The sequence below is a fragment of the Sminthopsis crassicaudata genome, chromosome 3, assembly GCF_048593235.1.
Source record: "Sminthopsis crassicaudata isolate SCR6 chromosome 3, ASM4859323v1, whole genome shotgun sequence".
In the NCBI taxonomy this organism is placed as follows: Eukaryota; Metazoa; Chordata; class Mammalia; order Dasyuromorphia; family Dasyuridae; genus Sminthopsis; species Sminthopsis crassicaudata.
The window spans coordinates 543,378,057-543,388,380 of record NC_133619.1 but is presented as its reverse complement, the minus strand read 5'-3'; the positions used below and the strand labels follow the sequence as shown (position 1 = coordinate 543,388,380).

General features: G+C 33.2%; 1 pseudogene; it reads right to left on the bottom strand.

The window, feature by feature from the left end:
- Positions 1 to 8,933: 8,933 nt before the first annotated feature.
- On the bottom strand, positions 8,934 to 9,960 carry LOC141559796 (creatine kinase B-type pseudogene; annotated as a pseudogene).
- Positions 9,961 to 10,324: the final 364 nt, after the last annotated feature.

The window sequence follows — 10,324 nt, the reverse complement described above, 5'->3', positions numbered from 1 at the left end:
ATCAAGCTTCCCTTTTATTTTCAGATTTTAAAATTTGTTATTTTATTGGAGTTTTTTAATTTGTTCTGTTTCTAGCTTTTTAGTTGCATGTCCAATTCATTGATCTTCTTTTTCTCGATTTTATGCAGGTTTCTAGAGATATAAAACTTCAACAAATAACTATTTTGCCTGCATACCATAAATTTCAAAATGTTGTCATTCTCTTGGATGAAATTATTAATTGCGTCTATGATTTGTTTTTTCACCTATTCATTCCTTAAAATTAGACCATTTAGTTTCCAATTAATTTTTGGTTTATTTTTCCTTGCACTTTTATTTCATGTATTTTTTATTGCATGATGATCTGAAAGAGGCATTTACTATTTCTGCCCTTCTGAATTTGATTTTGAGTTTTTATTCTCTAATACGTGGTCAATTTTTTGTGTAGATTGTATGTACTGCTGAGAAAAAAAAAAGTATATTCCTTTCTGTCTCCATTCAATTTTCTCCAAAGATCTATCATACCAAATTTTTCTAAAACTCTACTTACCTCTTTAAATTCTTTCTTATTCATTTTGTGATTTGATTGAGATCCCCTACTAGTATAGTTTTACTATCTATTTCTTTTTGTAGCTTTTTTAGCTTCTCCTCTTGGAACTTGGATGCTATACCACTTAGTGATTAATATTTCATTATCTATTTACCCTATAGCAAGATGTAGTTTCCTTCCTTATCTATTTTTATTAGGCATATTTATGTGATTAGATATTTTATGTTTTCTTCTACCTTTTCATTTTTTTTTGTTTTGTTTGACTTATTTTTGAAGTGTTATTGAGTTATTCACTTCCATTTGTAAAATTCTAATTTTTAATTAATTATTTTCTTCAGTTGGCTTTTTTATTTCTTTTGCATTTGGCTAATTGAACTCTTAAATGAATTGTTTTGTTTATTGATTTTTTATACTACAAACTTCAAAAGTTCTCTTTTTCAATGAGTTATTTTTTCCATTTTGCAATTTTTAAAAGGCCTTTGTGTTTCCTTCCCAAACTTCTAGTTTCCTTTCCCCATTTTTTCTTCTGAAGTGTCTTTTAAGAACTTTTCAAATTTTTTCCTGAGAGCCTTTTGAGTTGGAGACCAACGTATCTCATCCTTTGAAGTTTTATTTAAGGACATTTGCATTTAGTGTCTTCAGGGTTTGAGGTCTGTTCTTCCCTTTCTCCATAAAAGTTATCTATAGTCAGAGCTTTTTTTTGCTTTTTTGTTTATTTTTAAAGATTGATGTCTGCTTTTACAGCAAAGGGGAGATTGTCCAAAGTTTCCTCTATAGGTGGCTTCACATTATCCTGGGCCTAGTGCTGCTTCCTTCTCATGCTGGGTGGAGATTGCCAAGTACCATTTCTTATGCTGCCATTCAAGAACTTATTATTTGCCTTCTGTAGTTGTGTTGGAAATTTGAAAAATCCACTGACTTCTGAACCAGGGCAGAGTACCCAATGCTGCTGTATTTTGGCTAAGGATCTCACACTAGGTTTACCAAGTGTACAGAGCCCTTTGTGCCCTGCACCTCCCTGTGCTAAGTCTGTGCTGAGCTGAATACCCCCCTGCCCAATTGAGACAGATTTTCTTAAAGTTCTTCCAAAACATTTGATAGAAATTTGTTTCACTCCAAATATTTGTGAATTCTGTTACTCCAAAACCCATTCTGAGGCTAGATCTAGTGTTGATCTGAGGGAAGCCAGCAACAGCTCAAATATTTGCCGACTTTCTGCCAACATGATTCTGCTTTTCCCCTACCTTCTTTGAAATTTTTAAAGCACTATATGAATGTTATTTTTATTATATATTATAATTACATTTAATTTATTTTTACATATTATTATACCAAAATAGAATTGTTCAGAGTAGCAAAATCATTTATCTTGTGTGTCTTGCATTAATAGTTCAGATGTTGCCAAGCTAAGTTCATATTATATTTATTTTTAGCTTAGTATATTTAAGGAAGTAGGTTGGTATTAGGTTACTTTTGAAATAATTTTCAAAGATGAACCCAATTTAGTAATTTTTGTTTTAAGCATCACACTTAATAATTCTCTACATTTAATTATTAATAGCATCCAGTTGTTATAAATTTAGTCAATATAAATTCAAATTTGTCTTGCAACTTAGAGAAAAAAAAAGAATTGTGTTTTTTTAAAAAGTATTTCATAGAGGTAAAATAAGATTCAGAAAATACCATCACTCTAGAAGAAAAAAGGGCAAAGAAGCATATGCAAGCAACTCCAAGTGAATTAGAATCCAATTTAATAAATATCAAATTAAGTTCTTTGATTCTGTGTGGTTAATGCACTATTGATTTGAAGGAAAGATAATATGACTAAAAGCATATCTATCTCTTTTCCTCTCCAAGATGAACTGTTTCTAAAGTAGAATAAATAGATTTTGGTCTAGAAAAGTTTGCAGCACTTTTCTTCCTGTCTTAAAATCTTCCAGCCTAGGGAACGAGAATCTTTTTAGCCTGGCAGACATGACATACAAAACCTGTATGTGTCCATCTGATGAGGGAAGCTCTAATGAGGAAGAGCTCAAAATAGGACATGCCAAAGAAGTAACAGAAACTCTAACAGACGACCTGTTTAGAATTTAGTTTCAAGAAATGGCAGAACTTGTTTTTCACCCTCATAAAAGTGAGGATTCGAAACCTTGCTTTCTTCCTGGATTAAATGTTCTGCTGAAAATGGCAAGGTCATTTATTTCTTGTCTGGATAATTTACCGTGGTAAAATTGACTTCAATTTGAAATTCTCCTCATGATCTTTTTCAATCTCTTAAACACTGAAGAAAATGTGAGAAATAGTTTCATTGGGAAGTTATATTATTCATACACTGCAACTTTTGTAAAAGTTTGTAATTACTTATACCTTCTATAGAACAGGAATTCTGTCACTTGTAACTAACATAAGGATTTTGCTAAAGCTGTCAAGTTGCTAATTAGTCAGTTCAGTTCATTCTGCAGCAATTAATTCAATAAAATATTCATTAAGTTCATTAAATAGTGCCTATGTGCAGCTATTACTATGGTCGATATAGGCAGGCCACATACAAAATTCTGGGGAGAGAAACAAACATGAGCAAGATGTTGTCCATGTCCTAATAGAATTTACAATAAAATAAAATATACATACATACAACTATATTTAAAAGGGTAAATATACATGATAAAGTAAAAATAAAATACACACAAAAAATAAAAAATTGCTAACTCAAACCTCCTCTGTGTATATAGAAGTATCATTTGGTTAGGCAGAGATAATTGATTGCTCTTGTAATACCCTATTGTAAGGCAGGGTTTCTAGAACAATTCTCCTTCTGCCTCTACAAAATATTACAGTTCTTGCCTTGGAATGTTTGCAGATGGGGAGGGGGGATTAACAATGGCTTATATTTTGCAAGTAATAAGAACTTTCACATTCATTAATCTTGTTCTCATGATAACCTTGTAAAGAAAAGAAAATGGAAGTATTATTTTCCCTTTACAGATGAATAAATTTAGGCTCTTGATGGTACACTTAATGTCATTCTGTTATATCATTAAGCTTCTAAGGTAGGTATATGTGTTGGAGTAAGGCAGGACATGGAAAAAGACTAATTCTCCCAATCATCTTGTAAAAATCTAAACAGAAATTCATTCTCAAGGTTTCAGAAAGCTTAGTTAGTAACTTTCAAATCAGAAAATTGGAATTAATGACTATTGGAATGGAAATTAATGTGTAAATATTTCTCTAACTCTAATTTAATTTTATCCCAATCTGTATTTGATAGGCAGATAGATTGCATAAGGACTAGAGCATGAGTCCCAAAGTCAGGAAGATCTGAAGTCAAACCAACTTTTGAAATTTATTAGCTATATGAATTATCTTAGGCAAGTAGCAATGTCTGTCTTAATTTTCTCAACTGTAAAATTAATCAATTAATATTTATTAAGTGCCTCTTATGTACTAGGCCCTGTGCTAAGTTTCTGGGAGACAATACATAAACAAATATGTACAAAATGATACATACATACATACATATATATGTATATATATATATATATATATGTATATATATATATATATATATATATGTATATATATATATATATATATATATATATATATATATATATATATATATATATATATATATATATATATATATATATTCCTGAAGAGGGTGGGATTTTAAGGAACTTAAAAGAACATAGGGACATTAGCATCAGAATTGAGGAGGGAGAGCATTCCTGCAAGAGAGGAGCATAAAAGCAAAACAAAGAAAGGAAAATCCATGCCCAGCATCTAAAGTGAGAGTATCTTGTTTACAGAACAGTCAGGAAGCTAATAGCCCTGGACTGAAGAGCACATATTTATCATCCACCTTTCAGAATGTTTTTCATTAAAGCTTTTTATTTTCAAAATAAGTGTGGATACTTTTTAGCATTCACCCTTGTAAAACCTTGTGTTCCAAATGTTTTCCCTTCATTCCCCGCCCCAGACGACAAGTAATCCAATATATGTTAAACATGTGCAATTCTTCTATCCATATTTCTACTATTATCATGCTACATCAGAAAAATAAGATGTAAAAGGGAAAATGAGAAAGAAAACAAAATATAAGCAAATAATAACAAAAAGAGTGAAAATGCCATGCTATGATCCACACTTAGTTTACACAATCTGGGTGCAGATGGCTTTCTTCATCAGAAGATCATTAGAATTATCCTGAAACATCTCATTGTTGAAAAGAACCATGTCCATCAGAATTAATCATCATATAATCTTGTTGTTGCCGTGTATAATGATCTCCTGTTTCTATTCACTTCACTTAGCATCAGTTCATGTAAGACTCTTGAGACCTTTGTGAAATCATCCTGCTGATCATACCTTGAATGCAAAAATGTTTTCCCCCAGTTTATTGCTTTCCTTCTAATCTGGTTTACATTGGATTTATTTGTAAAAAGTCTTTTTAACTTAACATAATCAAAATTATCCATTTTGTATTCAATAATGTACCCCAATTCTTTAGCCACAAATCCCTTCCTTCTCCACCAATCTGAGAGGTAAAATATCCTTTGTTCTTCTAATTTGCTTATAATATCACTTTTTATATCTAGATCATGAATCCATTTTGACCTTATCTTGGTAAAGAATGTTAGATGTGCTTCAATGCCTAATTTCTGCCATAATTTTCAATTTTCTCAGCAGTTTTTTTTTCAAATAATGAGTTCTTATTCCAAAATCTGGGGCCTTTGGGTTTGTCAAATACTAGATTATTATAATCATTGACTATTTTCTTGTATGAATCTAATCTATTCAATCAACTACTCTTTTTTTTCATCAATTCCTTTAAAGTTGTTCATCTTTTCTAATTTCAGATGAACTTTGTTATTGTTTTTTCTAGCTGTGTAATTTCTTGGGAGTTTGATTGGTATGGCACTGAATAAGTAGATTAATTTAGGTAGTATTATCCTTTTTATTATATTAGCTTATCCTACCCATAAGCATGATATTTTTCCAATTGATTAGATTTGACTTTATTTGTATGGAAAGGATTTTGTAATTGTGTTCATATAGTTCCCGACTTTTCCTTGGCAAGTAGACTTCCAAATATTTTATATTATCTAGAATGATTTTAAATGGAATTTTTCTTTGTATCTCTTGCTGTTGGATTTTGTTTGTAATATATATAAATACTGATGACTAATGTGGATTTATTTTGTTTTCTACAACTTTGCTAAAATTGTGAATTGTTTCTAGTAGTTTTTTTCTCTAGGATTTTGTAAATATACCATCATATCATCGGAAAAGAATGATAATTTGTTTTACTCATTACCTACTTGAATTCCTTTAATCTCTTTTTTTCTTGTTTTATTACCAAAGTTAACATTCCTCATTTAATAGCAATGGTAATAGTGGACAGGATTCTTTTAAGGATCAAGTGGAATATTGTAAAGTGCTTAGCTTATTTCCTGGAACACAGAAGATACCTCTCAATGAGAGCTGATTATGGCATCAGGAAAATCCAATTTGATCATTGCTTTGGCCATCTACTCATTGTATCATCCTGACCAAGTTATTTAATCTCTGAGAAATTCTTATTAAATTAATTTTTAAAATTATCATTAAATACATTATTCTTTTTAAAATTTGGGATATTTTAACCCATTTATAATCATATTACAGTGATTCTTATTTGAACATCATTCCACTGGTCCAGAACCTGAGAAAGGGCCAAGTAGTGATTGGGGGCTGGATAGAATAAATAGTGCCAACATATCATCCAAATAGGAGTATATTATATCTTAATTTTATTTCCTGATTTCCAAAATTATAAACAAAATGCTAAAATTATTTTCTTAATAGATACTTCAGAAGTAGGCCAAAGGGCAATTAATCTTAAATTTGTTTGCCAATTCAACATTAGTTATTTTTCTTTGTTTTTTTTTCTAAGTAATGAATTACTGATATGTGAAGCATCAGAGTTAATTATAGTTCTATAATTTAAAAGATCACATTTAAAATATTAAAATAGTATTTATGCTCTTGCTTAGCAATAGGTGGTTAAAAAGCAAAACTTAATTTTGAAATTATTTTCTTTAGGTTCATATCTATTTAAGAAAAGTTTTAAATGGACTGACTTTTTATGACAACATAACCTGTGTTTCATTATTTTTATTATTAATTCTAACAATTGTGTCTTCCCATCATATCCAAGATGTGAGAACAGGGACTATTCATGGGTCTGAGATTCCTATTGATAAGCATGGGAACTCTTATACTTATGCTACTTCTTTGTTCCTTAGGAAATTTAGTGCCTCTCCCTTCCTTCCTCTCAGGGGATCATTGTATTAAATCTGAATTTAGTGTGGACATCTGTTGTTCATAGACTGTGGCAATTTTTGAGGTCAAGAAGATTTCCAGATTTAGCTTCCTTTATATCTTGGATCACCATGTTGGCTACATGATTCATTATTTATAAACCTGGGGCAGGAAAGAGAAAAAAAAAAAAAAGATAGCATCTTTGCTCTTGAAATCAGAGTGAAAAAAAGTGATGATATAAGACTACCCAATGCATTTTGTACCTGTACCAGAGAAAGGAACAACATGTTGACTTGGGACCATTCATTAGAGGGTACTTAAAAAAGCTTCATTTCTCCCTTTTGCAACACCACCTTTTTATACAATCCCATTTAAGAGTAGCCTAATTTAAGCTCTGGTGTTTTAGGTATTGCAATCACTGTTTAATGGTTCTATTTCTAGTGAATAAGTCTTATGCTGGGCCTCTAATTTTTATGTCAGTCATCTCAGCATTTTCAATGGAGTATTCTTGTCAGTGATGGATTGAACTGATTTCCTTCTTTGCCATAGAAGAAAACAAGTGAAAATAGATTGTGAAGACATAATGGCTAGCTCTCACATCTGGTGGTAATTCACATCACCATTTTATCTCTTTTTTTGGTCTTTTCAGAGTATGTATGTCTATATGTAGGATAATGGAATCCCATTGACTTTGTTTTTGCTTTGTTTTGTTTTGTTTTTAACTTAGGAGACATTATAAAAGGCATTAAAGAAATCTCCAAATAAATTCTTATAGGCAGCCAACCAAGTTTAAAACTAAGTGGTATAGTGATAGACCTTTGTATCTAGAATCAGAAAGATCTAAGTTTAAATCTGTCCTCAGATATTTACTAACACTATGAACCTGACCAAATTATAACCTGTCTCAGTTTCCTTTACTGTAAAATGGAATAATAATAGTACCTACCTCCCAATGTTGTTGTAAGGATAAAATCAGACAATGTAAACAAACCTTAAAATGTTTTATTTGTTTTCAATTACAATGCAAGTGGCTATTGAGAAAACTGAAATTTTAAAATAAATTATTGTTTTACTTTGGATTAAAATGGACAACTAGTTTTTATTTAAGATGGCAATATGAAAAGATAAATTGAGCCTAGGTCCCTCCTAAAAATAGGAAATCAGAAAAAAAAATCAATAGTAACTAGGAAAATTCCAGTGAGATCTTTTATGTAGTCTAGGAATGCAAAAGAAGACATGAAATTTGTTGGCATACTAGAGATTATAGAAATACAAATAGAAGCTTATCTCCAGTCAATAGGACTTGAAGATAATTGGATATTGGCCCTGAACTGTTTGTAGGTCCCTGCCCAAGACTGGTTTGGTTGGACAGTGTGCATGCCTTGTCCATTGATAGGGTCTGAAACTGGACATGTTTATCAAGGTCCTCTCTGATCTAAAATGGTGAACAAAGCCAACTCTTGATAGGTCTCAGTGTTTAGGGAAAGCAAAATCGGGTAGATATACCTGGGCAGTCCACATTCCTTTAATATTGTTTAGATCCATGCTATGTGGAATCTCTGATATTCCATGAATGTTGTCAAAGTTACAGAATAGATAAAAAATACCTCCAGTTGGTATCTACTTGAAGAACTAGAGGCAGAATAGAAGCTTTGAGGCATAGAGTGGAGTCTGGATTCAGCTGCTACTCAAGGACAGAGATTCCTTCATAAGAGTCTAGGAAAAATAGGAACTACATATCCCATATAGACTTTTGGCTTCACACTTCAAGACCAGAGACTAGCCACCCTATATAAGAATGCAAAAAGGAGCATAACTTGGACCTAGCACAAAATCCCAATCTAGAAATAGAAATTATAGACATAAGTCAATAGGAAAAAAAATAACTTTTTTTCAGGCCAAAACAATAGTTTTAGTTTAATATTCAGCAAATCTGAGCCATTAAAAAATAAAACTAGCACCAAAGGATGGAAGAAGATTTCTCTACAATATGATTAGATGGGCTGCATCTAAATTCCCCCCAAGGTTCTACAGGCAGGAAGGATGGTGGCTATTCATTCATCCAATAAATTAAGAAGCACAGAATTCAGCGAGCCAACTCTCATTTTTGGGCTGGCACAAAGTCATTGAGAGACTGGCCTTGCTCCAAATGCTTCTCCACTTCAATAAGCAACCTCACACCATCTACCTCCCTCTGCACTAGCTCTACCTCTGAGAAGCCCAGCCAGTTAGCCTTGGAGATGTCAAAGACATCACACACAGCTGCTGTATCCACATCACCTGTACCCCTTTTCTTACAGTCTCAGCTTCCTAAACACCTCACCAAACTTCTCATACTTGCCCAGGTGGGAAAGTTTGATGTGGACGCCTGCACATAGGCCCAGGTTAGATGGGCAGGTCAAGATGTAACTCAAGTAGGGGTTCTAGTGAACTTGTAGTTCTTGGTTTTAAAAAGGGTTTCAGTCTGGGTGAGCCCTGTGCAGAGATATGTGAACACCTCCTTCATGTTACCTATCTTCTGCATTGAGATAAACCTCAGGTGATTTTCCTCATTGATCCACACCAGAAAGGTCTTGTTGTCATCGTACCAAATTTCCCTGCCATTGGGCCAGTCAGGGGCCATGCCAGATGCCAAGAGGAGTGAGGAGACAAGCTTGTGAAAGAGGAATTGGTCATCAATTAGCTGCTGCTGTTCCTGTTTGATCATATTAGTACTTCCCATTCAGGTCACCTTCCAGGCTGGGGAGAGCTTCCAAGAGTTTTTCTGTGGCCCAGCACTACAATGTGGATGCATACAGAACCCTGGATGCTACCAAAAAAAATCAGCATATAATTAGGAAACAGGTCATCACCACCCTGCAGATTGTCAGGGTTAAGATCAGTCTTATGCTCATCTGAAGGCTTGTAGCCTCCATGTCGGTCTTCAGTGATAGGATCAAACAGTTCCTTGAACATGTCATGGCTCTTTTCCTCTCCAGCCACACAGCCCACAGTCATGATAAATGGGTACCCTGGGTTATCCACAGCATTTTGGATGACATCATTCAGTTATGGGAGGAGAGGTTGGGGTATTCCTCCTCATCTGGGTAGTGGGACTTCAGCATGTTGTGGGGATTGGAGGATGGCATGATGGCAGTAGGCAAGGTTGCTCCTAAGTGTTGCAGAAGGGAGGAGGTTTGGAAGATGCTGCTGCTGCTCTTGCCACAGCTGCTCCACTAAGATCTCAGGCCACCTTAGCCAGAGTCCAGTCACTGGAAAAATGTTAGGATTCTTACAAGGTCCTAAGTCATTGGAATGGATATAATTATCTAATGATTCAGTATGATTGATCTGATCCTACAAGGAGATGTTATGGGCCAGAACTTGAAACAAGGTACTGAGTGGAATTGAGGAGACAATGGTTAAATCTAATTTAGCATTGATTTAATCCTTCAACAAATAATGGTTTCCTAGTGATGAAATGATTGGTGTATATTCAGTGTGTACCATATA